The sequence below is a fragment of the Aquarana catesbeiana genome, linkage group LG03 (assembly GCF_042186555.1).
Source record: "Aquarana catesbeiana isolate 2022-GZ linkage group LG03, ASM4218655v1, whole genome shotgun sequence".
NCBI lineage: Eukaryota > Metazoa > Chordata > Amphibia > Anura > Ranidae > Aquarana > Aquarana catesbeiana.
Window position 1 is genome coordinate 205495824 of NC_133326.1, and position 27148 is coordinate 205522971.

Here is a 27148-nt window from a genome sequence, read left to right on the forward strand (position 1 = left end):
ACCTGCTGGGTAATGTCCAAGCTTCTCTCCAGGTAGCTAATGCTTCTCAGTGTTGCTACTTGATTCTCCAGATCCAGGATCTGGGCTTCCAGAGAAACTATTCGCTCACATCTCACACAGCAGTATTCACCCTCGATTGGCTTATCAAGGAACACATACATGGTGCAGGATGTACACTGAGTGGCATCACCAGTCCTGTTAGACATTTTACCCTCTATTCTATTGGGGAGATTGAGTAAGACTAACTATTTATAGCCTACCCTATTTGTAGCTATCTACTCCTAGTGCACTCAGAATACACAGGGACTCACAACACACAGGGACTCACAATACACAGGGACTCACACCACACGGGGACTCACACAACACATGGATTCACACCACACAGGGACTCACAACACACAGGGACTCACAACGCACATGTACTCACAACACACAGGTACTCACCACACTCACAATACACAGGTACTCACACTACTCAGGTACACACAATACTCAGGTACTCACATACACTGTCAGTCAGTCAGATTGTTTGTGACTCTCTCTGCACAGCCACCCTCTGTAATCTGACACATGTATCAGTCAGTCAGAAGCCTTCAGTCCCGTTCCTCTGGTCTGTCAGTCACACTCCCTCTGGTCTGCAGTTCACTTACCTGCTGCCTTTCCCAGTCAGCCTTCCACCTCCCGATCCCACTGGAATTACTCCCGCCTCCTCTGATTGTGTCCGTGGGGTGAGACTGTCCTCCCAGTTACACCCGCTCACACCTCCACCGCGATGTCCCGCTTCTGCCTCTGCTCTTAGTCCCTGGGTTACCCGCTGCTGCTCTCGGTCATGGGGGGGTGAGTCCGGTCCTCTGTCCTTACACTGCTTCAACCACGCTGTCACTCTGCACTTCTGCACCCAAAAAACCCTCTGCAACTGTGAATCATTAAGATGTTCATTATCAAGCTTCAGACGGGCCTGTACATGTGCTTTTTTGAGCAGGGGGAACTTGCGGGCACTGCAGGATTTCAGTGCTTCATGGCGTAGTGTGTTACCAATTGTTTTCTTAGTGACTATGGTCCCAGCTGCCTTGAGGTTATTGACAAGAATCTCCCGTGTAGTTTTGGGCTGATTCCTCACCATTCTCATGATCATTAAAACTCCACAAGGAGAGATCTTGCAGACTGAGGGAGATTGACATTTATTTTGTGTTTCTTCCATTTGTGAATAATCGCACCAAATTTTGTCACCCTCTCACCAAGCTACTTGGCGATGGTCTTGCAGTCCATTCCAGCCTTGTGTAGGTCTATAATCTTGTCCCCAATATCCTTGGATAGATCTTTGGTCTTGGCCATGGTGGAGAGATTGGAATCTGATTGATTGCTTCTGTGGACAGGTGTCTTTATTTCAGCTCATTACCTGTATAGAAGACACCTGGGAGCCAGACATCTTGCTGATTGATAGGGGATCAAATACTTACTTCACTCATTAAAATGCAAATAAATGTATAACTTTTTTGAAATGCGTTTTTCTGGATTTTTTTGTTGTTATTCGGTCTCTCACTGTTAAAATAAATCTACCTTTAAAATTATAGACTGATCATTTCTTTGTCAGTGGGCAAATGTACAAAATCAGCAGGGGATCAAATACTTTTTTCTCTTACTGTAGATTCTCTATTTAGACGAAGTAAATATTATGACCACGTTTGTCTAGTTTGGATTAATAGTTATGATGAATATACTGTAATACTACGTTTACTCTGGGTGCAGCCATGTCATATATATCTATGCACTGTCAAGGCACAGAGCAGTGTTGATATATGTTATTCCATGCTGCTTCTTTGCCACTTCCTGCAAGAATTTTAGGGATTTGTAGAAAAAGGCACCACAATTGCCGATTGCTCAGAAATGGCAATAGGAAGTTTAAAAGTAAGTTTTCTACAGTGCCTCAGCTTTCTCTAGAGTGCCCTTAGCTTGCCTAACTTGTAACAGATCAACTTTAAATGTCCATTTCCATATATACAGTACATGATAAAATGTTTGAGTGAGCAACATACTTATGTTCACTGCAGCCATGAGAACTGTACAAGGGCGGATAAGAAAGAAGGTTGGATTGTTTATCATACAGCTGTGCCAAAAGTAAAAGCTGAATGAATGATATGGAGATTAAAACCAGTAGTCTGAGCCTGTATTCAATCATTGCAGTCACTCTGTTTGCCTGCTGCATGCTGATGAAGTGTCATGAATGGTCCCATGTACTTTCACTCCAATATATTTCAGGCAGTAGTGATTACTGCTTGTATTCTACTAACACTTGAGATAAATGGCTTAGTAACTAAATGTCTGTTTTGTAGATCTCTGGGGGTGACTACCACAAGTGTGTAGTAGAATATAATTGACACAGGTATACGAATGCTGTTTTTATAACTTGTTCTCGTTGTGTGATGCATTGCCAGTATAAGTGGCACATGCTACAGTTACCTTGGTACAAATTTGTAAATTTTTAAATAAAAAAAGATTGCCTAAAATTGTCACTAAAAATAAGCCTTCGAAAAAGGAGAATGGATTTTTGGGTACATTGTTTTTTCATATGGCAGACGTGAAGGTGAATACCCTTTAGTTTTTTAACCTCCCTGGCGGTATGATTATTTCAGATTTTTTATGCTGAAAGCGGTACAATTATTTTGCATGAAAATTTGGCGTTTTATATTGTAGGCCTGTAATTCTTAGGAGTAACTCATTTAAATCTGTCCAAACAAGAGTCTAGTAGATATTCCGGGTATGATAAAGTTTTAAACACAAAATCATAAATTATAATGTAATAAATAACTACAAATAATTATAACAAATAATAATAATAAAAATTATTCAATAATTTAATCAAATCAAAAACACTGAAATTTACTCAGTTGCAGAATTGTCACTGTCATTACTTTCAATGTTTGATGACGGATTTCCCCACAAATCACTATTGCTCAATTCTGCAAGTGATTCTAATTTATTATTGCTGTTTTCTAGCTAGTCTAAAACCACTTTTGATGTAAAGGGACAGTTTTGGTTGCTATGGACAATCTCCAGTTTCCAGGCAGAAAGAATAGTATTTATAATATAAAACTGCATTCAGGGCAATGGAGAAACCACTAGGGGCAAAAGGGATGTGAAATAAATTGATACAGTAATGTAATCTGTAAGATTACAATGTACTGTATATGTATTGTGTTTTTTACTTTTTGAATTTGGCACCGTTCTCCGTCCCCGTGCATCGCAACGCTCGCAGGGAAAGGAGCTTGGCTGTGATAGATCTGGCCTAGGATGGCTCGCACACAGAGCGGGGAGGACATCGCAGCATCCTGGGGACAAGGTAAGTGAGCTGTACATGGATCCTGCGATGCAATCCCGAGTGTGGCTCAGGGGTTACCACTTTTGGTGCTGAAAATCCACCCCGAGCCACACTCGGGAATACCGTCAGGGAGGTTAAAGGATTATACATCCTTTGCACGTATAGATCACTAACTAACAAATTACACTTTTTCATCCTGCTGGGCCTCATCAGCACTGGCCTTACTATTCCAGTCAGCATGTTAAGTGCCATTTTATTGCCATTAATATTTTAAATTAATCTCACTTTTAGCATTTAGAATCCCAAGCAGGTACACTTTTTTTCTTGATGTGGAAAGACATTTTCATTAAGCATCATGTACAGTTATTAATAGAGATATCAAATAATACTCTGCTGTTATAAAACATATACCTAGAATTATCTTTCATTTTTCAATGTGTTAGAAAGGAGAAATACACTACATTACCAAAAGTATTGGGACACCTGCCTTAGTCTAGAGGGTTCAATATTGAGTAGGCCCAACTCTTCTGGGAAGGCTGTCCACAAGGTTTAGGAGCGTGTCTATGGGAATATTTGACCATTCTTCCAGAAGCGTATTTGTGAGGTCAGGCACTGATGTTGGACAAAAAGTCCTGGCTCACAGTCTCCACTCTAATTCATCCCAAAGGTGTTCTGTCGGGTTGAGGTTAGGACTCTGTGCAGGCCAGTCAAGTTCCTCCACCGCAAATTCACTCAATCGTGTCTTTATGGACCTTGCTTTTTGCACTGGCCCAAATCATTTGACGGAGGGGGATTATGGTGTGGGGTTGTTTTTCAGGAGTTTGGCTTGGCCCCTCAGTACTAGTGAAGGGAACTCTTATGACGTCAGCATACCAAAACAATTTGGACAATTTCATGCTTCCAACTTTGTGGGAACAGTTTGGGGATGGCCCTTTCCTGTTCCAACATGACAGTGCACCAGTGCAAAAATAAGGTCCATAAAGACATGGATGAGCAAGTTTGGGGTGGAGGACCTTGACTGGCCTGCACCTCAACCCGGTAGAACATCTTTGGTAAGAATTAGAGCAGAGACTGCGAGCCAGGCCTTCTTGTCCAACATCAGTGCCTGACCTCACAAATACAGTTTTAGAAGAATGGTCAAACATTCCCATAGACAGACTCCTAAACCTTGTGGACAGCCTTCCCAGAAGTTGAAGCTGTTATAACTGCAAAGTGTGGGCCAACTCAATATTGAACCCTATGGACTAAGACTGGGATGCCATTAAAGTCCATGTGCATATAAAGGCAGGCGTCCCAATACTTTAGACAGTATAGTGTATATACCTTTACTTCTAGAACCGGAACATTTGTTTTCCTGTATATTCATTACCGATAAAATTAATATACAGGGAAAAGTTTCAGCCAATGTAATAGCCAACATATTTATTGGATACAATTTTACTGAAAAAGAGTGCAAAAATGATTTTAAAATAATTTTACAGGGCACCAGTTGAAAATAATCAGTTTAGGTCAGCGTTCAATGGCTGTGTTTCCGGACAGTGAGACAAGCGAGTCACCAGCAGCAGAATCACCTAAGCAAGGGTACAACTTCTGCTAATGGAATGTCTACCTAACTGGCCTGGAATGCTGCAGAATCACAGTCACTAGTGAGAGAACAGTAATGCCCCGTACACACGAATGTAATTTCCGTCAGAAAAATCTTGGATGGTTTTTCCGACGGAATTCCGCTCAAGCTTGCCTTGCATACACACAGTCACACAAAAACGTCAAGAACGCGGTGACGTACAACACTGCGACGAGCCGAGAAAAGTTCAATGCTTCCGAGCATGCGTCAAATTGTTTCCGAGCATGCGTGATTTTTTAGGACGTCCGAATTGCATACAGAAGAACGCATTTTCAGATAGGAACTTTTTCCGACTGAAAAATAGAGAACCTGCTCCCAATCTTTTGCTGGCTGGAATTCTGCCAGCAAAAGTCCGATTGAGCATACACATGGTCGCAATTTCCGACCAAAAGCTCTCATCGGTCTTTTGCTGGCCGAATTTCCGATCGTGTGTACGGGGCATTACAGAGTGACAGTTCAAATCCCTTTGTCTCAGCAGAAGAATAAAGCAGCATTTGATAGTTACAGTATGTTACAGATTACTCTCACTTCTTTGTCTAAGTGAATAGGATATTTTTATATTGGATTTCTGCTTGTCCCATGTGAAAGCCTAGTGTGTAATTACTTTTTTGTATGTTTGAGGGAGTTTTTCTTAAGAAATACATTGGCTTGTTATGTATAATAATCAGGAAGGAATTTTACACTGCCTCAAGTTAGAATTGGTTAAAATTAATTAGTTTTATCTTTGCAATGAAAGTATCATTTGTTTTGTGGTACATAGTGCATGTATTTAGGGTTGAATATATTTTAGGACCTACTGTAAATGGTTGCAATTTGAGTTAGTATCTTTAGCAATTGTTGCACAGAACTAGAAAACAGTGACTTTATGCACCATGATCTTTCTGTTTATACTAATTTAAAAGCATTTGATTAAACATTTGCATTGCAATCATTTCTCTAACTTGTAACAAATCACTTTACAGGCAGTGCTTGTTTCTGTGGAAATGAAAATGTGTACATGCAAGTTATGTCTTCAGGTACAGAAACTACAGGAGGGGCTCAGATGGTTTCCAAACAATCAGGCTCTTGGGACATTCCCTTTTCAGATTGGGATGGTCCTTATTCTTCTGCTCAGTGTTCTCATTTGAGCTGTCCCTTAGGGAATGCAGTACACTTATCTCTGCTGTATCTGAATCTTCTGTATTAGGTAGGCAACAATCCTTTAAAAACTCTACAATTGTCCTCTATTGTGACTGTTTGTATAATGCTTATCAGTGCTCGTAAGACAGTTGTATTGGAATAGCTTTCTCCTGCATCCCTGGAGCTAATTTACAAATAACAAGCACAAAGAAAACAGGAGCTGTTGACCAAAAAAAAAAAAACAATCACTTTTGTTGATCATTTTAAGATGGAATCTAATTGATCTGGCATTTTCTCCTTTATGGCCCTTACAATGCCTATTCCTATACCACTTGCAATATTGGACAATATTTTTCTTTGAAAAATCAGCACAATATTTGCATAAATTTCATTTTCAGAATGCCAATATAGAATATTTTATACAAATACATGAAATACTTTCAATTGTTTTAACAAGAGACAGGGGAAACCAAAAGCAATTCTAATTCAATCTATATCAGCTAGCACTGTAAGCAAACAAGGGCAGAATATTTCTCTAATTGATCTTGTAATATCCTATCTCACTTTGTGTCCAGTGTTATTCTATTTTCACTTCCAAAATGATTTATGATGATCAATCAGTTGCTTGACAATCCGTAACAACATTCTAATTATTGATTCTTTTCCTGGGGGGGGAATCTTCTCTTGCTCTGCACACAGCATGACAGATGATCATAAATTGCATGCTTTTCTTTATATATAAATGCACTTTTTTTTTTCTTGTGATGTCACATTCTATTTTTAGTGTTCAAAGACGTGAATTATTTATATTACCTAAGACACAAAAGATGGGTTCAGTGATGATGGACCATAATCATTGAGGTTAAGAGGCCAGACTTTACATTTTTACAAGGATGTGCCCAAAATGCTGACAAGGCTTTTGATCATCTTGGTATTTCCTATTTCTGCATAAGACAATTATGTTCAATCATACAATAATATGGAAAAGTGCTTTTTTCTTTTTTTTTACCATGAAGGATTCATCTTGCCTAAGATATTAAATGTACTATGACAAAATAGATATAGTTTGTTTCCAAGATGTTCCATTGTTCCCATTGCAAATTTGTTTTATCTCTGCCAAGCATGTTTTATAGTACGTTTGAGCCATATTATGAACATTTCTTATGCAAATTAGTATATTCATACAAAGATATATTTTCATCTTTATTTTACTGTGTATTTAGGTGACATAATCACATACATTCAATTCAGCATTCAGAATACTCACATTTCATCAATTAAAAACAGGCTTGTTAGGAACCCGGGGTGGAGCCTGGAGATCTGACATCGCGACCATATTGATGGTTGGAAATAATTGAAACCAAGGACCGATTTTAGTTCCTGACATGCCTGTTTTTAATTGATGAAATGTGAGTATTCTGAATGCTTTTTATGAAATAAATTTGCCCTGATTCTATATACTGCACCATGAGGTGTTGCTTTTTTTCTATTTAATGCATGAACCTGCAGATCCATAATATGTTAAGACTATACGAGAACCAGCTATCTGTTACCCGAGTGAAGGGGAGTTGTGATATTATGGATATATTATGCCTATCTGACCACCTATAATTTAGTGGTCCACTGTTTGCGGTAAGAGGCTCCCAGCTGGTGTTCGGTGGAGGATATAATTAATTCACCTTAGTTTGTCCTTTATACACCGTGGGTGGTTTCAGTTTGTCTGAACATGGACTCTTTAATTGCATATTTTTATACTTTTATTGTTAGCGCTGCATATACCTACCTTTTCTTTTATCCTATTGTTATCTACATTTTTATGCCAGCTACTCTGTAGATATTATAGCGCAGTGATTAATTTTTATTTTATAATTTCTGGTAATAGCAGTGGAGGGAGCAGTGTCAGAGGGAGAGGAGCTGGATTTATGAGATGCATTCCAAAAATGTTTTTTTTTCTGAAAAGTTTTTTTAGGATGTACTTCTTAAATTGTGTCTCCCCCATTGGGAATATTTACTATCTCTATTTGTCCTGTTGTCACCAGGACAGAAAGTGATGGAGAAAACAAAATTTTAGATTTGTCACAAGGACAATAGAGCCACTTATTCATATGATAACTGTTTACAAATTCCCCTCACTTTCGTCTGACTTCCTATTGCCCCTTTAGGGAATTTTACCCATAGGAGAAGAAGGTATATTATTAGTTAGGTAGGCAGTGGAAATATAAAGTGTCCTTAGAATTTACCTTGTTCCAAATTTACCTTATAATATTTAATTGTTAAAAATTTGAGTCTGCAATAGGGACAATCAAATTAGTAGAATAGTAGAAATGACAATTCCATACTTTCTTATTTTACAGAAGAAGACTGAGCAAGACTTTTTAAACCAAGCAATCATAATTTGTGAGCTGTTTGATTCCCTACAGCGTGGACACATTAGCATGTGTATGTTCAGGAGTACATTAATCTGCAAATAAACCAAAAAGTTATATATAGATATTCTATGAGTGGCATATAGTATATGTGAAACAGTTTGCTGAAATAACATTTTTCCTGTTGATAGTCAAAAATGTACACATCCCTATAAATGAGAGTGTATGTGTATGTGAACTGAAGTGGTAAAGAGTCAATCTTCTTATTAGATCAGGTGGAAGAACAAGTTCCTGGGGCTCTACATTTTTCAGCCATCTAGTAGACTTTTATCCCAGTTAATATAATTAAAATGTTTGTACACTCTTGCGTAAATTTACAGGTATTGAACAACAGGGGTCTTTGAACAGAGATGATTATTTGAGTTACACTTAAAATATACTTTGAACTGTGCAGCCTGTGGTTAATCAGTTCAATACATTACAGTTGTTCACATTAGACTTTTTTGAACCAAATATTCCCCCTCTCATTTTTCAGTGGCATTTGACAGCCTGTGATGAGGTGATATGCCACCTCCTCACTGGTGTTTTAAAGAGGATGCAAACCCAACATTTCATATTCCTGATATGTGCCTACTGTACCATGTACTTGTATAAAAAAAATATCCTGCTCTCTTTGTATTACTTCCTTTGTGTGAAATCCCTGGTGTTCCTGTCAATCACTCTGATTTCTTATTAAAAACTGACAACGCTAAGCAGAAGAACACAACATGGTCAATTCTCTAGCTATGCTAGGAACTCAGCCTGCTCTCCTCCAATGATCACACTTGTGCTGACACCCCCCCTTTCCCCCACCCCCGCACAGCTTTTCACTGGGAAGCTCAGTGTGTTGCTGTTTCTCCTCCCCCCGCTCTTATGCAGCTGAGAACAGAGGGGATGTGATCACTTATACAATAGGGAAAAAGGTATTTCATTTTTTTTATATCTATACACAAATGTATTTCCTTTCATTTCTATTTTAAATTGAATAGGTTGTTTTACAATGTGAGGGTTTACAATCACTTTAACCCTGTAAATACAGTGGCTGCATAGGACCATGACCTCAGCATGTGTACAACCTCATGTGGATGGCTTTGCAGTCTAAGGGGGCAGTCAGGGGGCTCAACTGTCTATTTTATTTCCCCTGATTGAAAGTGTAAAGGAGCCCTTGTAAATGAGTCCTTAAACCCTCAGTTTTGATCTTTAAAATATATTCTAGGTGCAAATGTTCAGTGTTTCTTTTTAAAGAAACCACAGCTGAGGAAATCCTGTCTACTGCCAGCAACTGCAGAGTGAGACCCTTGCTCTCTGTAGAAAGGCAGTGGTCTAGAGGTTTCACATGCCCCCTACAAATACTGAGTCAGACCTACATCTCTGCCAATGACATAGCCCTAATGACTGTACATTCTCTACATTGGGGAGAGCTGTAGTTACACCTGCCATTTGCAGATTGAGTCCAAAGGAGATCTATACTGGGGTCTACATACTGGGAGGGGATAAGGGAGTCAAACTTCTCCTCAGAGAATAAGTGGTGCAATACCTGCAGAGCAGCAGGTTTTGCTTCTTGTAACTCTGCAGAACCCATTCCACACATATTGGTAAAATCTGCTTCACCCGGCAGGACCTAAGACATTCTCCATTTCAATCAGTCTCCCTTGGCAGGCTCACGCTATAATACTGCAAACACAGCTACTTTATTTTTAACAGATGCGAAATGTTGTAGTAGGAGGGTATGGAGTGAATAGAGTAGGGAGCAGCTCGTGTCAGGCACGGGCAAGTCAGCAACCTGACAGAAAACTCCATAGCACAAGCTGCACAGCCCTGGGCACTACTTTTAGGGAGTTCCTGCACCTTGAATGGCCTATGCACTCCCAAAAGGAAGTAGGAGCAAAGGCAAGATATTGATCACAAGGATATTATGGCAAGTTGAGGGTGAAACTAGGGGTAAAAGTGAAAGAAGAAAGAAAGCTGAAATAATGGGGCAAGATGTTTTGAGTTTGGACTTATTGCAGCATGAAAAGAGTGGAAAAGTGAGCCTGGGCTAAAAAATTGCTTTTTTTATTTTATGCAGTAGGCTATGGGCTTTAGGACTTGTTAACCCCAGGTGCACTGAGGTCGGATAATCAGCATTGATTAACAGAAGCTAAATGCAAGGTAATTGTTTTCTATGTACCCTGCTCACATTATACTTGTGTGGTGGTGTGTGATGCAAAAGATACAGCAAATCTGCATTTTTTTATGGCTCACATTATTTGGAGCAGAACCCTCACCCACTGGCATGAATGGGCATTTAATACTGATTTCTACCACAAGAAAAAAAAAATATCTATGTCCACATGCTGGAACTATACCTGTTGTCTAAAGGAGTTACTGGAGTTATCTATGTACTTAGGCAACATACCATGGGCCAGGCCTTTCCCTCTGCAAGCTGTGGAAGATGTGCAGCCAGTAGATGGGAGTAGGGGCAGGGCCTGTTTCAGGAATCTCACCCTGGCTCCAACACCACAACACCTTGTTCTTGCCCTCATATCTCTCTCCACAGCTGTATCACAGCAGCAGTGAGAGGAGGCCAAGAACCAGCAGCAACAGCTGCCGGGGCGACGAGTTTATGTATATCATGTTCCTTAAACATTAGCTCATCAAAATAAACACCTGCAGCTGGACTATATCAGGGGCTGTACATAATAAGTCCAAGAGCAAGGAGTAGAGGAAGGATGATGTAAACTGTGACTACCCCTGACTGCTTATACCTTGCAAATGTCTATATTTTTATATGGGATCCAGCCATGGATTTCCTTCATCTATTCCTCTGACTGTCTGTAGCTGTCATTTGTGGGACAAGTACGTCTTAGGGCTTGTTCACACCATTTCAGATGACCTATGTTTATCTGCAGAGATCAACAGAGGCATAATGCCAGGGCACATAGAAAACAGGTGTTTCCTATTTGAATATAAAGGTGCTGCACTTATTATAGGAAAATCTAATATCAATACTATGAAATAAAAGATCAATTTAATGTTAATGATTTTGTGTGTCACTGACAGATAATAGTAAACAATCCAATAATGTGATCAAAATTCACAAATGCACAGGTACAAGTATAAATATTATCAAGTAAATGTATCAGTGTTACAAAACAAACATCAATAGTCACTGACCACAACAATTAAGAACTAAAAAATAAATCGAATGCATAGAAATATGCTTAAGGTCTATAGAAACACAAAATGTGAACCAGTGTTGAAAATGCTAAAGTGTGCTTTGAAAAAGTGTAGTCAATCTTCCACCAGGTCCATCAAGGGTGTGCGCTCACCTGACCATCTGACCCTCACTACAAAGGTCAAAATCACATAAAACAGCACATACACAGGTCAACCAGATGGATCCAGTCAGTGGAGGAAAGGTGCACAATCAGGATGTCAGTCCCCAGTAGCTAACTAGATTTTGAGCTCAGTAAAACAAAGGACAATTGAAATTGCTCTCTGACAAACTGATTTTATTTTTAATAAATGCATATGCACTCACATGGATATTCAAAAACAAGCACTTAAAAAAAACTGACACTATATATATATATATATATATATATATATATATATATATATATATATATATATATATATACACAGATAATAGATGTGCTGTTGAAGCTCTGTTGAAGACACACAATAAAATGGGATACAGTGAGGACTGTAGACACAGTGGTCTGCCAGGGAAACTTAAAGTGATTGTAAACGATCACTTTGGAAAACAGCCCATTCAGTTTAAAATTGAAACAAAAGGCAAAACATTTGTGCAAAAATCATTATAAATACCTTTTTCCCCACTTTTAAGTGATCACATTCCCTCTGTTCTTAGCTGAATAAGAGCTGGGGGGAGGAGAAGCAACAGTACACTGATGGTAATCGCCCAAAAGAAGCTCCAGAACTTTTTTTGGAGCAGACCTTGGTGCATTTTTTACTGTGATTTTTGTTGCATTTGCAATGCATTTGTCACATGGCAGACGCGAGCCGTGCTTGGGGTGACAAAAGATCAGAGATTAGGAGGGGTTTGGGAGAAAGGGGCTGGAGCGCTAGTTGTTAGAGAAAACAAATCTTTGGCTTCAAGCACCTTAAGAGTACTTTCACACTGGGGCGGGGGAGCATTAGCGGTAAAGTTAACGGTGCTTTACCGCTGTAATAGCGGTGTTTTTCGGTCACTAGCGGGGCGCTTTTATCCCCCCTAGTGGCCGAATAAAGGGTTAATAGTGCCTGCAAAGCACTGCTGAGGTGCCCATTGATTCCAATGGCAGGGGCAGTGGAGGAGCAATGTATTCACTGCTCCCGCACCTCCCAAAAGATGCTGCTTGCAGGACTTTTTCTAATGTCCTGCAAGTGCACCACTCCACTCGGGCTCTCACACTGGGGCTGCAGGGGAGGTGCTTTTCAGGTGCTTTATAGGTACTTTATAGGCGCTCTGAAATAAATAATGATAAATCCTTCACGCTACTGGGAGTAATAAATAAAGATACCTGGTATCTAAATGACAAAAGGTGATGAATACCAAAATTATTCTGCAAAATCTAGTAGTGTTCACAAAACCACAAAGCAAATATAAAATTAAAGTGATCTCGCACATAAATAAATATCACTAAAACCGTAAAGATAGAAATCAACCGAATAAATAAATAGATAAATAAAATGGTGATAAAAAGTGTCACTGTGCAAACTGGATGTCAAAATATGTGCACACTAATAAGTATATAAATAAAGTATCACTTTATAAGTAAGGCACATATAAAGTGTGATACCAATCACTTCAAACATAAGATAAAAAAACTCTTCATAAACAAAAATGTGGTCTCACAAAACTCTCACCTTACAGCTGTGTAGTATCTCGCATCAACAGATAATTGGTGTAAACCACATCCTTCTATCTGGGTCCTAATGGGTTAATGAATACTGCGGGTGTGCTCATGGATATTTCTCCCCTTCATGGTCCTCCACACATATGTCATGGATTAATCCGGTTTCACCACAGCATATAAGAGAGAAGCCTCCACTAGTGCAATATGTTTAAAATGTGGTTATGTTTATTAAATGCCAACAAAGTGAACTCTTACAATGTTGTAATTAAAATCAAGCAAAATAGAAGGACAATCAAAGTGTGGCGTTTTAAGCGCCCTCTCACATCTCCTCCTAGTGTACGTCCGACTCTGGACACTCCCTACGCGTTACGACACATCACGTGTCTTCATCTGGGGAACCGGATTGGTAGTGTTCTCCTAGTTTATATGACGTGAAAACCGAAAATTCAAGCGCAGCCATATTTTTGGTGGTGGATTCTTTATTTACATTGCGGCCATTATACTGGTGATCATTTCGGTGTGTACAGCGGCCATTTTGTTGTAGAATAAAACAAATCACAAGGGATATAAAAAGTGTATCTGCTAAATAATGCAAGTGAAAGGGATAAAAAGTTTAAGATATATGTCCCGCTATCACAACCATAATAACTAATAGGTCTAAATAAATAGATGTTGCAGTGGACTATAATAGAAAGTGTCATGTGTAAATGCAATAGGTTTTATATTAGACTACATCAGTCGTACATCTAAGATAAGACAAAAGAGTGTCCTAAAAGGCCTGTAATACAGTTTCTATAGATGCATGTATTACAGTTTCTAGAATCTTAAAATTAAGTAAAAAAATATAATGTAAAAAGCATCGATCAACAATAAAAATATTTGAATAAAATAATGTTAAAATAAAATAGGCAACATAAAAGTAGGTGTAAAAAAACTAATTTGAAACCAAAAGAGGCTAATATATAGTAATGCTGGAAACTTGGTTAAAAGTTACTAAAAAAAAATCACCTTTTGTCATTTAGATATCTGGTATCTTTATTTATTACTCCCAGTAGCGCAAAGGACTTATCATTATTTATTTCTAAGCACTCACATTTTTTACCTTTGTGGCCATGATGAATGTTTTTACATTCATGGAGAATAGAAAAGTCAATCTAGATGAGGTATTTAACCCACAAATAAATCACACAATACAGACTTGGAAAGTTTGGTCAGAAAGCTAGGGCACCACATGGAAAAAAAAGTCAATTCATAGTGGGACACCAATACGTTTGAAAGATACCGGTATATAAGAGAAAATATTGTCCCTAGAAGATTATGGTGGGAGTTAGCACCTAATGATGGACTAGTAGATAAGGAATCAATGGAAGAATGGTTTGAGTTCTTCAATAATAAAAGTGTAGAAGGCCTTAAATTCCTATTAGATAGGAAATTAAAGAAGACTAGGATACTAGAACAACAAATTGAGGAAATCAAACAGTAACTGGAACCACATAAAGAGTCCACAGAATTTAAAAAGCTTGCCACGCAATTGAATAAAGATCTTATTGCGAAAGATTTAGAAGTCCAAACACGCAAAATGAAAAAATACCAACGACAACATGACAGACTACAAGACGGATCAAGTCTTCAAATGGCAAAGTAAAATAGAACAGACACAACCAAGTTCCACATATTCAACACGGAAAGAGAAGTGAGAATTTAAGACCCCACTACATCCCATATATACAATCCACCAAGATGGGATGATAGTAACACATATATTGAAACACCAAGATCACAACAAAATCAACAAAATTATAGTGGATATGGATATCAAACCCTGAAGAAAACAGGGAAGAAACCTTGTAAGAAACCTTTTAAAAAAAACATACAATCACCTAGTTTATATTTTCACGTCATATAAACTAGGAGAACACTACCAATCCGGTTCCCCAGATGAAGACACGTGATGCGTCGTAACGCGTAGGGAGTGTCTGGAGTCGGACATACACTAGGAGGAGATGTGAGAGGGTGCTTAGAACGCCGCACTTTGATTGTTCTTCTATTTTCCTTGATTTTAATTGCAACATTGTAAGAGTTCACTTTGTTGGCATTTAATAAACATACCCACATTTTAAACATATTGCACAAGTGGAGGCTTCTCTCCCTCTTCCTTCCCCCTTATATGCTGTGGTGAAACCAGATTAATCCATGACATATGTGTGGAGGACTATGAAGGAGAGAAATATCCATGAGCACACCCGCAGTATTCATTAACCCATTAGGACCCAGATAGAAGGATGTGGTTTACACCAATTATCTGTTGATGCAAGATACACACAGCTGTAAGGTGAGAGTTTTGTGAGACCACATCTGATGAGAGAATTCATGGAATTTAACATGAATATTATCTTTCACCAACTTTAATCTACACCACCTAGTCATCCATCTGGATTTATTATCTACTTTCCTTATATACCTGGAGGATTACATACACATTAATTATTTATTTATTTCACTTATTTGGACTATTTATTATCATTGGCCATCTACTGACTTTTTGGAGGAGATTTTCACTGCTTTTTACACCATTTTTGTTTATGAAGAGTTTTTTTATCTTATGTTTGAAGTGATTGGTATCACACTTTATATGTGCCTTTATGCATCACGCTATTTAGTGATACTTTATTTATATTCTTATTAGTGTGCACATATTTTGACATCCAGTTTGCACAGTGACACTTTTTATCACCATTTTATTTATCTATTTATTCATTCGGTTGATTTCTATCTTCACAGTTTTAGTGATATTTATTTATGCGCGAGATCACTTTTTTTTTTATCCAAGAAAAAGTTTTTATTGAAAAACAAGTACATACAGTCCAAGAAATCCAAAATTAAATTGTACATAGTAGCCTAATCAGGCATGGTTCCATAGAAGAATCAGGCTCATACAAAAGTATAATGTACATCCCACTGTTAGAAAATAAGATAGGAATTGATATCACTGCCTCCTACTTATGGAAATTCCAACCCTCTATCTGTAACCATCCCGAGCCCAGAGCTCCAATCAGGGCTAATGCGGGGTGCACCATGCCTTCAGCCGTTATTAAGGCGCAGTAATCTATCCATGACCAGGTCCTCCGGAGCTAACCCAGGAGTGCCTAGCCATGGTTTCCATAGTTTTTCAAATTTTCTTGAACATCCCCTGTGTTGGTATATAATTTTCTCCATTCTTAATATATGTCCTAGTGCGGTAATCCATTCCTTGACTGAGGGAGGCGTTTCAGATTTCCAGTGTACCATGATTAGCTTACGGGCCACAAAAAGGGCTCTAGTTAAAGCTTCCCTGACGTGGGGTTCCCACTCTAGTTCATCTAACACATTCAAAATACAGTGTCTAGGGTCCAGCGGAATTGAGACCCCAAACACTGCGTTCAGCGTGTCCACCACCCCCCTCCAGTACACATGCAATCTGGGACATCTCCATAGCATATGTATTAAATCTCCATGATCTCTCTTACATCTAGTACAGGATGTGGTGGAAAGAAGTCCCATATTATGTAGCCTATGGGGTGTATAATACGCTCTCAGAAGTGTATATAGTTGCGTTAGTCTTTGCGTTACATTCAGTGAACATATGGAAACTGACTGCAGGACCTCCTCCCATTGATCCTCATCTAAGGGTCCAACATCCAACTCCCATTTCCCCTTTACTGTCAAAGGATGCTTTAGAAGGTATTTGTGGAGCAAGGTGCTATAACTCTGGGAAATGAATCCTTTAGAGGTCTCCGCCCCTTTAAGCAAATCGACCAAAGGGTTCGAGCTGGTATGCCAATCAGAGGTTTTTGACTGTGCTTCAAATGCGTGTCTAAGTTGCATATAATAAAAAAGCATGGAGGACGGAAGACTATATAGGTCCCTTAAATTGTCAAATGAACGCAATTTGCCCTCACTTATGATTTGCTTTAGGTAGAGAATGCCAAACCTCTTCCACCTTTCCGCATGTTGCAGTTTAGCAAGTTCTGGGTAGGATTCATTTCCCCATATAGGACTATACTCGTTGATACCTGTCGCCTCCTGAATGTACTTAGTTTTGTTCCATATTTTTTGTATGAGGGCATAAGTGGGGAAACATTTCTGAGGCTTGCTAAAGGCCGCGGCCTCTAAAGCCGTGGGAACGGATTTACCCCCTATCGTATGTAGCATTATATATTCTGAAGCGCTAGGGACCCTGGCCGTAGACTCCCCCTCCACGGCCATGGTGCCTATTAAATGTTGCATTTGCGATGACAAGTAATAAAGCCATGGATTTGGCAATGCAAGTCCACCTTCATCTTTAGGGCGTTGTAAGTTTTCTAGTTTTATCCTTGGTGGGCGGTTCTTCCAGATCAGTTCACGAAAAATGGCATTAATTATTCTGAATATCTTAAGTGGGATGACTACCGGTGAATTATGTAGTATGTATAGCAGTTGAGGCATTAGAATCATTTTAATTAGGTTCACTTTGCCTGCAACCGACATAGCCAAAGCATTCCAGGTTTTAACTCGTAGACGAAATCGAGCCAGTAGTGGGGAAATATTCAACTGACTATATTCCCTAATCTTAGGAGAAACCTGTATCCCCAAGTATCTGAAGGAAGCGGACACAGGGATTCCCCCAACTTTCTCTTCATTTAATAATCTTGCATCATCTATTGGCATTAGGGCTGACTTGGTCCAGTTTATTTTAAGGCCCGAAAAATCCCCAAAGCGAACCACTGTATCCATTGTGTTTTTTAGGGAGTGGTCAGTATCACCCAAAAGAATCATAGTATCATCCGCATAGAGCATCACCTTCTCCTGTCTGTCACCATAGCAGAAGCCGATGATATCTCCGCAGTCTCTGATCCGTATTGCCAACGGCTCTATGGCTAGAGCAAACAGCAGGGGGGACAAAGGGCACCCCTGCCGTGTACCCCGCCCCAGAGCAAAGGGCATTGACATTCTACCCGCCTCTCTAATTATCGCCTGAGGGCAATGATATAATAAACGCACCCAAGAAATATATATCTCTCCAAAACCAAATCTCCTCATTACCTCCCATAGGTATGGCCATTCCACACTGTCAAAGGCTTTCATTGCGTCCAGAGACAGCAATGCCCTCTTACCTTTATTATCCGGTGGGGACTGCATGTTAAGATATAATCTCCTAAGGTTTATTGCTGTTGATTTGTTGGGCATAAATCCCGCCTGATCAGAGTGTATAATTGAGGCAACAGCCTTATTCAACCTGATAGCCAAAACCTTTGCCAATATTTTGATGTCTGACTGCAATAAGGATATCGGTCTATATGAGGCCGGGTCTACGGGGTCCTTGCCTGGTTTTAAAATTAATACAATGTGGGCTCTAGACATGGAGGGTGGTAGGGTATTATGCTTCCTAGCGGTAAGAAATACGGTTAAGAGCTTGGGGAGTAATATCTCAGAATAGGTTTTATAGATTTCCATAGGGATACCATCCCCCCCGGGGGCCTTACAGTTAGGGAATGCAGCCACCGCCTCCTGCATCTCATCAAGAGTCAGAGGGGCGTCTAATTCTTTCCTCTGGGAGTCCGTAAGCTGTGGAAATACAATGCCATCCAAGTAACTGGACAGCTCCTCGGAGCTATATCTGGAAGAGGAGCAATATAGCTGCTCATAGAACTCTGCCAACGTCTGGAGTACCTGATCTGGGGAGTGTACCAGACGCCCGTCAGCCCTCCTTATGGACCCGATTGCCGGAGATCTCTTATCAGAATTGGCTATTCTAGCTAAAAGGCGTCCGGTCGTTTCCCCTTCCTCAAAAAAGGCAGTCTTAGAAAAAAAACTCTTTTTGTCCGCCGAGGAGGTCAGCAGGTGCTCATAAGCTGATTGAGCCGACTGCCAAGCCTCCCTTGCGGAGTCAGTTGGGTCTTGGACATACTTTGCCTCAAGGGAGCAGGCATGGGATTCCAGTGTGTCCCGCAGCGCTTCAGAATGTTTCTTAATCTTGGTAACCTCATTACTAAGTATTTTCTTAAGGTGTGTTTTGAAGCCCTCCCATTCTGCAAGGGCAGACAATGAGCCCGGTTGACATGAAAAGAACTTTTTTATGTTGCCTTCTAAGTTCTCAGGGGAGGTAAAAAGCTGAAGCCAAAAGGCATTAAATTTCCACGGTACCTTAGGGAGTGTGGATTGGTGGGATACAATAAGGTTTATCACCAAATAGGAGTGATCAGATACACACCGAGGTTTGTACGAAATGTCTAGCACCGAGGAGAGCATAGCCGGGTTACCCACTGCCAAATCTATTCTAGATAAGGAACCGTGTGATTTCGAAAAACAGGAGAACTGTTTAGCAGTGGGATTCCGGTGTCTCCACAAATCCAGCCATCCCACCTCCTGTAGCAATCTAGCCAGCGGAGTTAGCCTATAAGGAGCTGGGGTGCTCGGGCCCGGGTGGTTATCCAGGGCCGGAGCCAGCCATCTGTTGAAATCGCCCACCAGCAGTAACGGGAGATCCGGCTTCCCCTCCAGAAATTCCAGGAGGAGCCGGAGTACCCGAGCATTAAACGGGGGAGGGATGTACACACAAGCCAGAATACATTTCAGGATACCAATGCGACAATGCAAAAATACAAATCTACCCTCCTGATCTGTTTTGGACTCAAATTCCTGATAGTCCAGGGAGCTGTGTATCAGTACACTCACCCCCCGAGAAAAGGAGGTGTGAGTGGAGTGGTACGACCACCCGATCCATCTATATCTCATACAACTTATAGAATCAGACGTTAAATGTGTTTCCTGCAAGCAAATAACCGCAGGATAAAACTTTTTCAGACATGAGAAAATCATAGTGCGTTTCAGGGGGGAGTTCATGCCCCTAACATTCCAGGAGATCACCGGTGAACCCGCCATGGCAAAAACACTGTTAGTTGTGAGGGAAGGTTAGAGGGTGGCTTGCCTGCACAGAGACCACCGAAATCCTGTTGGGAGAGATTGCAGTAGGCTTGAGTGAAATCAAAATAGCAGATGGTTAGTGAGAGTGAGATTCTTGGACTGTGGTAAGAAACAGGCTGTATAGAATAACATAGCACAATGGTGCCAACAAACAGCAGTGCAACTGCACTGAGGTATTTCCTTTTGTGATTTGGCGCTCTCACTCCTGTGAGAGAGCAGGCAAAAATAAACAAAGTAGGCATCCTGATGAGCCATGCCAACGGGGTAGGCCCATAGGGCCCAACACGGCCTAAGAACAGACCAACTAATACTTCAGACATCACAAGTCAAATAAAGGGGGTTTCACAGTTCAGTTCCTTTCACTGAAGAAATATGGGATGATTCCCGGCACTTGGGTAACTTTGAAGAGGTCAGTTGAGTTGGTAGATTATGGTAAAAAGGTGTAAAAACAAAGAAAAACCAAAAACGGCATGGTAGTGACTTTGTGGACCAAAAAAGACAGCAAAAAAGAGAGAGTGTGGCATCTCAATGTGTGGACAGCGCTCTTACCATCTGGAAGTGTGTCCTGTTTAGTCATCTTCCACCTCAGCGCGGTGACGACGCAGTGCTTGTTCATTATGGTCCAACCAGGCGGCAGCCTCTCTGGCAGAGTCGAAGAATTGTGCATGTCCTTCCGCAGTTACTCGGAGCTTCGCCGGGTATAGCATAGCGTATGGCAGTTGCAAAGCTCTTAGGCGCCTCTTCACATCGCTGAACTTAGCTCTATTTCTTTGCACCTCGGCCGAAAAGTCTGGAAAGAAAGACACTCTTACGCCATTGAACTTCACTGTGGCCTGTTCTCTTGCGCAACGTAGCACTGCCTCTCTGTCACGGTAGTGTAACAGTTTGGCCAACATTGATCTGGGGGGAGCACCCTGTGGGGGAGGTCGCCCCGGTACTCTATGGGCCCTCTCCACTGTAAAGAATGGGGAAAAGGCTTCTCGGCCAAACAGTTCAACCAGCCAGCTTTCCACAAACGATGTGGGATCTCTACCCTCCGATTTCTCAGGGAGGCCGACTATACGGACATTGTTTCTGCGCAAACGATTTTCCGTGTCTTCTGCTCTGTTATACGTATCTTGGGCCATGCGGTAAGCTGCCTTTGCTTCTCGCGCCACCGGGGGTAACTGCTCCTCCAAATCGCTTACTCTGCTCTCAACTGCAGTTGCTCTCTCTCTAAGCTTCTGAAGGTCTTGTCTAAGTAGTGAGACCTCTTCCCTCAGGCCCCCAAACTGCTCCTTCATATCAGTGACTGTGGCCGTGCACACATTAACAGCCTTCAAAATATCAGCCAGGGTGGGCTGCTCCAGGGTTTCAATTATCTCATCTGATGGTGGGGGGGAGGGAGGATGACTAATGTCCTCATGGAGCTGCTCAGGCATGGTGTCTGTATCAGGGCCCCAGTCAGCTTGTGAAAAAAGATCTGCAGCTTCCCCGTTGCTTATAGTCCCCTCCGCTTCCTCCGGGATTTGTATTTTCTGTGTGTAGTATGTCATGTCTCTGTACTGCTCCTTACCCTGTCCTTTCAGCTGCTTCTTGCTGGTGTTATCCCTGGGCTTGTCCGTCGTTCGCGGCGTGCGCTGTGCTTTGGCTGCTGCAGCGGCGGCGCCATCTTGCGAGTCCGGTCCCGCCATCTCTAACGGGCCTCGGCGGGTCTTTGCTCTCGTGCAGAGGGCCGGTGGTGGGTCCGGATGATAGGGGGTCTCGGTAGCCAGCTGGGGGGCCGAAAAAATCAGGATCAGGGGTGCCGGAAAAGGATCAATCTGAGGATCAGGCAGGAGCTGTGAGAAGTGCGTCCTCTCACATGCCGGTCTTGGCCACGCCCCCCGCGAGATCACTTTAATTTTATATTTGCTTTGTGGTTTTGTGAACACTACTAGATTTTGCAGCATAATTTTGGTATTCATCACCTTTTGTCATGAAAGCCCGAGTGGAGTGGTGCACTTGCAGGACGTTAGAAAAAGTCCTGCAAGCAGCATCTTTTGGGAGGTGCGGGAGCAGTGAATACATCGCTCCTCCACTGCCCCTGCCATTGGAATCAATGGGCACCGCAGCAGTGCTTTGCAGGCACTATTAACCCTTTATTCGGCCACTAGGGGGGTTAAAAGCGTCCCACTAGCGACCGAAAAGCACCGCTATTACAGCGGTAAAGCACCATTAACTTTACCGCTAACACTCCTCCGCCCCAGTGTGAAAGTACTCTTAAGGTGCTTGAAGCCAAAGATTTGTTTTCTCTAACAACTAGTGCTCGAGCCCCCTTCTCCCAAACCCCTCCTAATCTCTGATCTTTTGTCACCCCAAGCACGGCTCACGTCTGCCATGTGACAAATGCATTGCAAATGCACCAAAAATCACAGTAAAAAGTGCACCAAAAAAAAATAATTCAAAATAAACGTACAGAATTCACAGCTACAAATATACAAATACAGGACAAATATTTAGTATTAGAGATTTCATAGGTTGTCACACGGAGGGAGTCATTTATGTATTACAGTGTAGTTATAACCTCCAATATGTAGGTAGGACCAAAAGGGCCCTCAAAGTTAGACTACAGGAGCATGTACAGTACATCAAAAATGATTTCCCCAAACACAATGTATCAAAACATTTTGCTCAGGTGCACAATAAAGATCCCTCACAACTCCAATTTTTGGGTATAGAGAAATATAAAAAAAGCATGGAGGGGCAGTCATATGGTTAGAACTATTAGTCAAAAAGAGTCCAAATGGATCCATACCATGCGGACTCTCATACATGGAGGTATGAACGTAGAATTTGACCTCAATTGTTTTTTGCGTAACTTTTAACCAGTTTCCAGCATTACTATATATTATCCTCTTTTGGTTTCAAATTTGTTTTTTTACACCTACTTTTATGTTGCCTATTTTATTTTAACATTATTTTATTCAAATATTTTTATTTTTGATCGATGCTTTTTACATTATATTTTTTTACTTCATTTTAAGATTCCAGAAACTGTAATACATGCATCTCTATAAACTGTATTACAGGCCTTTTAGGACACTCTTTTGTCTCATCTTAGATGTACAACTGATGTAGTCTAATACAAAACCTATTGCATTTACACATGACACTTTCTATTATAGTCCGCCACAACATCTATTTATTTAGACCTATTAGTTATTATGGTTGTGATAGCGGGACATATATCTTAAACTTTTTATCCCTTTCACTTGCATTATTTAGCAGATACACTTTTTATATCCCTTGTGATTTGTTTTATTCTACAACAAAATGGCCGCTGTACACACCGAAATGATCACCAGTATAATGGCCGCAATGTAAATAAAGAATCCACCACCAAAAACATGGCTGCGCTTGAATTTCCAGTTTTCACGTCATATAAACTAGGAGAACACTACCAATCCATTTCCCCCGATGAAGACACGTGACGTGTCGTAATGCGTAGGGAGTGGACATACACTAGGAGGTGACGCACTAGTGGAGGCTTCTCTCTCTCTTCCTTCCCCCTTATATGCTGTGGTGATACAGTGGTGATGCTGTGGTGATACCGGATTAATCCATGACATATGTGTGGAGGACCATGAAGGGGAGAAATATCCATGAGCACACCCACAGTATTCATGAACCCATTAGGACCCAGATAGAAGGATGTGGTTTACACCAATTATCTGTTGATGCGAGATACTACCCAGCTGTAAAGTGAGAGTTTTGTGAGACCACATCTGATGAGAGAATTCATGGAATTTAACATGAATATTATCTTTCACCAACTTTAATCTACACCACCTAGTCACTCATCTGGATTTATTATCTACTTTCCTTATATACCTGGAGGATTACATACACATTAATTATTTATTTCACTTATTTGGACTATTTATTATCATTGGCCATCTATTGACTTTTTGGAGGAGATTTTCACTGCTTTTTACACCATTTTTATTTATGAAGAGTTTTTTTTATCTTATGTTTGAAGTAATTGGTGTCACACTTTATATGTGCCTTTATGCATCACGCTATTTAGTGATACTTTATTTATATTCTTATTAGTGTGCACATATTTTGACATCCAGTTTGCACAGTGACACTTTTTATCACCATTTTATTTATCTACTTATTCATTCGGTTGATTTCTATCTTCACAGTTCTAGTGATATTTATTTATGCGCGAGATCACTTTAATTTTATATTTACTTTATAGGCGCTATTTTTAGCCCAAAAGCACCTGAAAAATGCCCCAGTGTGAAAGGGGTCTGAACATATTTAGCAAATTTATAGTGTTCACTTGAGCTTTAATGATGCTTTGGACTATGATCTATTCTGACAAAGAAAAAAATACAGCTGCTATAGCTGCTCTAACATATTGTAGGTCAATAAAGGGGGACAAATCCTCTAATAGCATCAATTGCATTGATGAAGTCAGTTGAACACTTGTTTTTCTTTCTCTTTGCTCTGTTTTTTAAACGAATGTGTGACGGCTCAGCGTGATACTATTTTTATCATATGGCTAGCTGATTATAAAGCATTATACTCAACAAATACCTGTTCTGCTAAACATCTTAAGTGCATTTATTTTATGCTCAGTTTTGTTTTCATGATTTCTTTACTTGAATATAGTGAAATTAGAGTGGGTCACATGAATTCCATCACTTTTCGAGCAGTGAGATAACATTGAGACTCAGCAGGAGAAGCAATCACTGCTAGGTAACATTGGAATACATGCAATTCAGGAGAGTGTCTGTGCTGTCCTAATTATATATCTTCACTGAATGAATATACTATGCAAATATATTAAAATGTTTATTTAGAGCTGCTTGGTATAATTGCTGACCTGTGTCCTTGTTTTGCTCTATTACTTATATTATTTTACAGTTGTACCTTCCAGTAAAAACGTGCTATCTGTGAAAACAAAACTAGAAAATAGACAGCTAGTACATCTGATTAAAAGCCAGCATATGCAAATGTACTATTTATACCCTGATCTACAGCCATCAGTAAAGCTTCCCAAGGAGCTGTTTGCATGTAAACATAATAAAACCATTTCATGGCCCTGGTCATTTGGGGGACATTTATTGAACTTTCATCTTTACCTCTTGCTAATTAGAAACTGGCATTGATTGAATCATGTTTCTGTGAATGATAATGCAGTGTGCTTCGCTATAAAGACTAATTGTATTGCTATGTAACTATGTTAAGGAGGAGGAAGAGCCCATTTGGTTATGTATGCATCCCAAAATATAGTGAATTAGCCAATTAGGTTATACATGCATCCTGAAACAAAGTAAATGAGCCAGTTAGATTATGCATGCATCCAATTTTTTTTTTTAATAATTGAGAAAAAGGTCATTTTATGAACACATGCCAGTTCTATCCAAGTCCTGCTTCAAATATTTGGTAAACACAGTAACATAACCTGTTGAACACCAAGTGGCTCCATAACAAGGTGTGCACAATCTGAAAGTTAGCAGTTGTTGTTTAAGGAGGTAGAGCTATTTTAGTATTGTTAGATGTTGAGTATACAGTTTGGATGTATGAAGGTTGTCTACATGCCTCCAAATACCAAATAAATGGGCAGAATTCAGCTCCAAAAACCTTAACATAATATAGTACCAACATCCCTAAAGTTCAAAAGAAGTACATACAGAGTAAACATACTAGAATCTAAAAGTTAAATTAGTTATTTCAAAAAATTCATAAAAAGTGAAGAGTACAGTGTGTAACACAGTCATAGGTACATACTCATTTGCCTATTGAGTGACAGCGAAACAGACTGTAATCACATACAAATAAGTAGATATTATGTCCACAATTTTCAACATGTTTCGCCGATGTGACTTCATCAGGAAGGGGACATAGTACTTTATTTAATAACCATAAAAACATACATTCTTCCAGCTCTTGGTGTATGAAAAGAGAAAAGAAAAGAGTATAAAGTTAATGAATAATGTCTTTGTTCTTTATTATCGACATACACATAACAATAGAGAAAAAGAAAAAAAAAGGGAGGGAGGGGGGGAGGGCAAGCCACCTCCCATACCTTGAAAGGCGTGAGGGTGTGCTCAAATGATGTTGCTCACAGATGATTTGACATTGCTTATCCACACCTTGGTCCCAAGGTGGCCAGATCTCCGTGGGGAGGGGGATGTTGTTTTTATCCAAAATCACATAATGGTGCCTGTAACACATAACGTGTATTCAATATTTATAGGCTTTAGAAAGGAAGAGGGCATGTTCAAAACAGGCTACAATTGAACATGAACTCACCTCCAGAGTAGAAAAGTCTTAGATAGAATATTTGCTGGGAGCTCATATGGGCGGGATGGAAGGATTATCCCTAAATTAATATGGCTGTTTAAAAATTGCACTTGTATTGAAAATATTTAAAACCGGTGATGATACCCACTTTTCAAAAGCCCTCAATGCCCAGCGGTCATAAGGAACCGCAAGTCATTGGAGGTGTATACGGCAAGACGAAAAAATGGTCAGCTAACACAGCCAATAACCAAAGAATGCAGCCTCGAGATCAAACCTATCAGAAAAGACAACAAAGAAAAAGGAAGATTGTAATACTATTATTAAAATAATAAAGGCTCAGCCATGGTGTTCAGACTTTGGTCCATATTCAAGGGAATTAGCATATTAGTGACTAAAGCGTTTTATTACCTGTAACAGCCGCCCATAGTACATGAGCTCCCAGAGACTCCCAACATGGCAAACGCCATGATGGGTTTAAGTATCTCCCCCGTTGGCGGCAAATCACAGCCTGTGACGTCACACCATGATGACGCCAACGTGGACGCTATGGTGAGAGTGCGTGAGGCACAGAAAAAAACCCGGAAGTTGAAAGTGACAAACTGCCGACACACGC

General features: G+C 40.3%; 1 protein-coding gene across 3 annotated transcripts in view; it reads left to right on the top strand.

The window, feature by feature from the left end:
* Positions 1-27148, top strand: part of TAFA5 (TAFA chemokine like family member 5) — an 805723-nt gene that overhangs the window by 251861 nt on the left and 526714 nt on the right. The window lies entirely within an intron of this gene.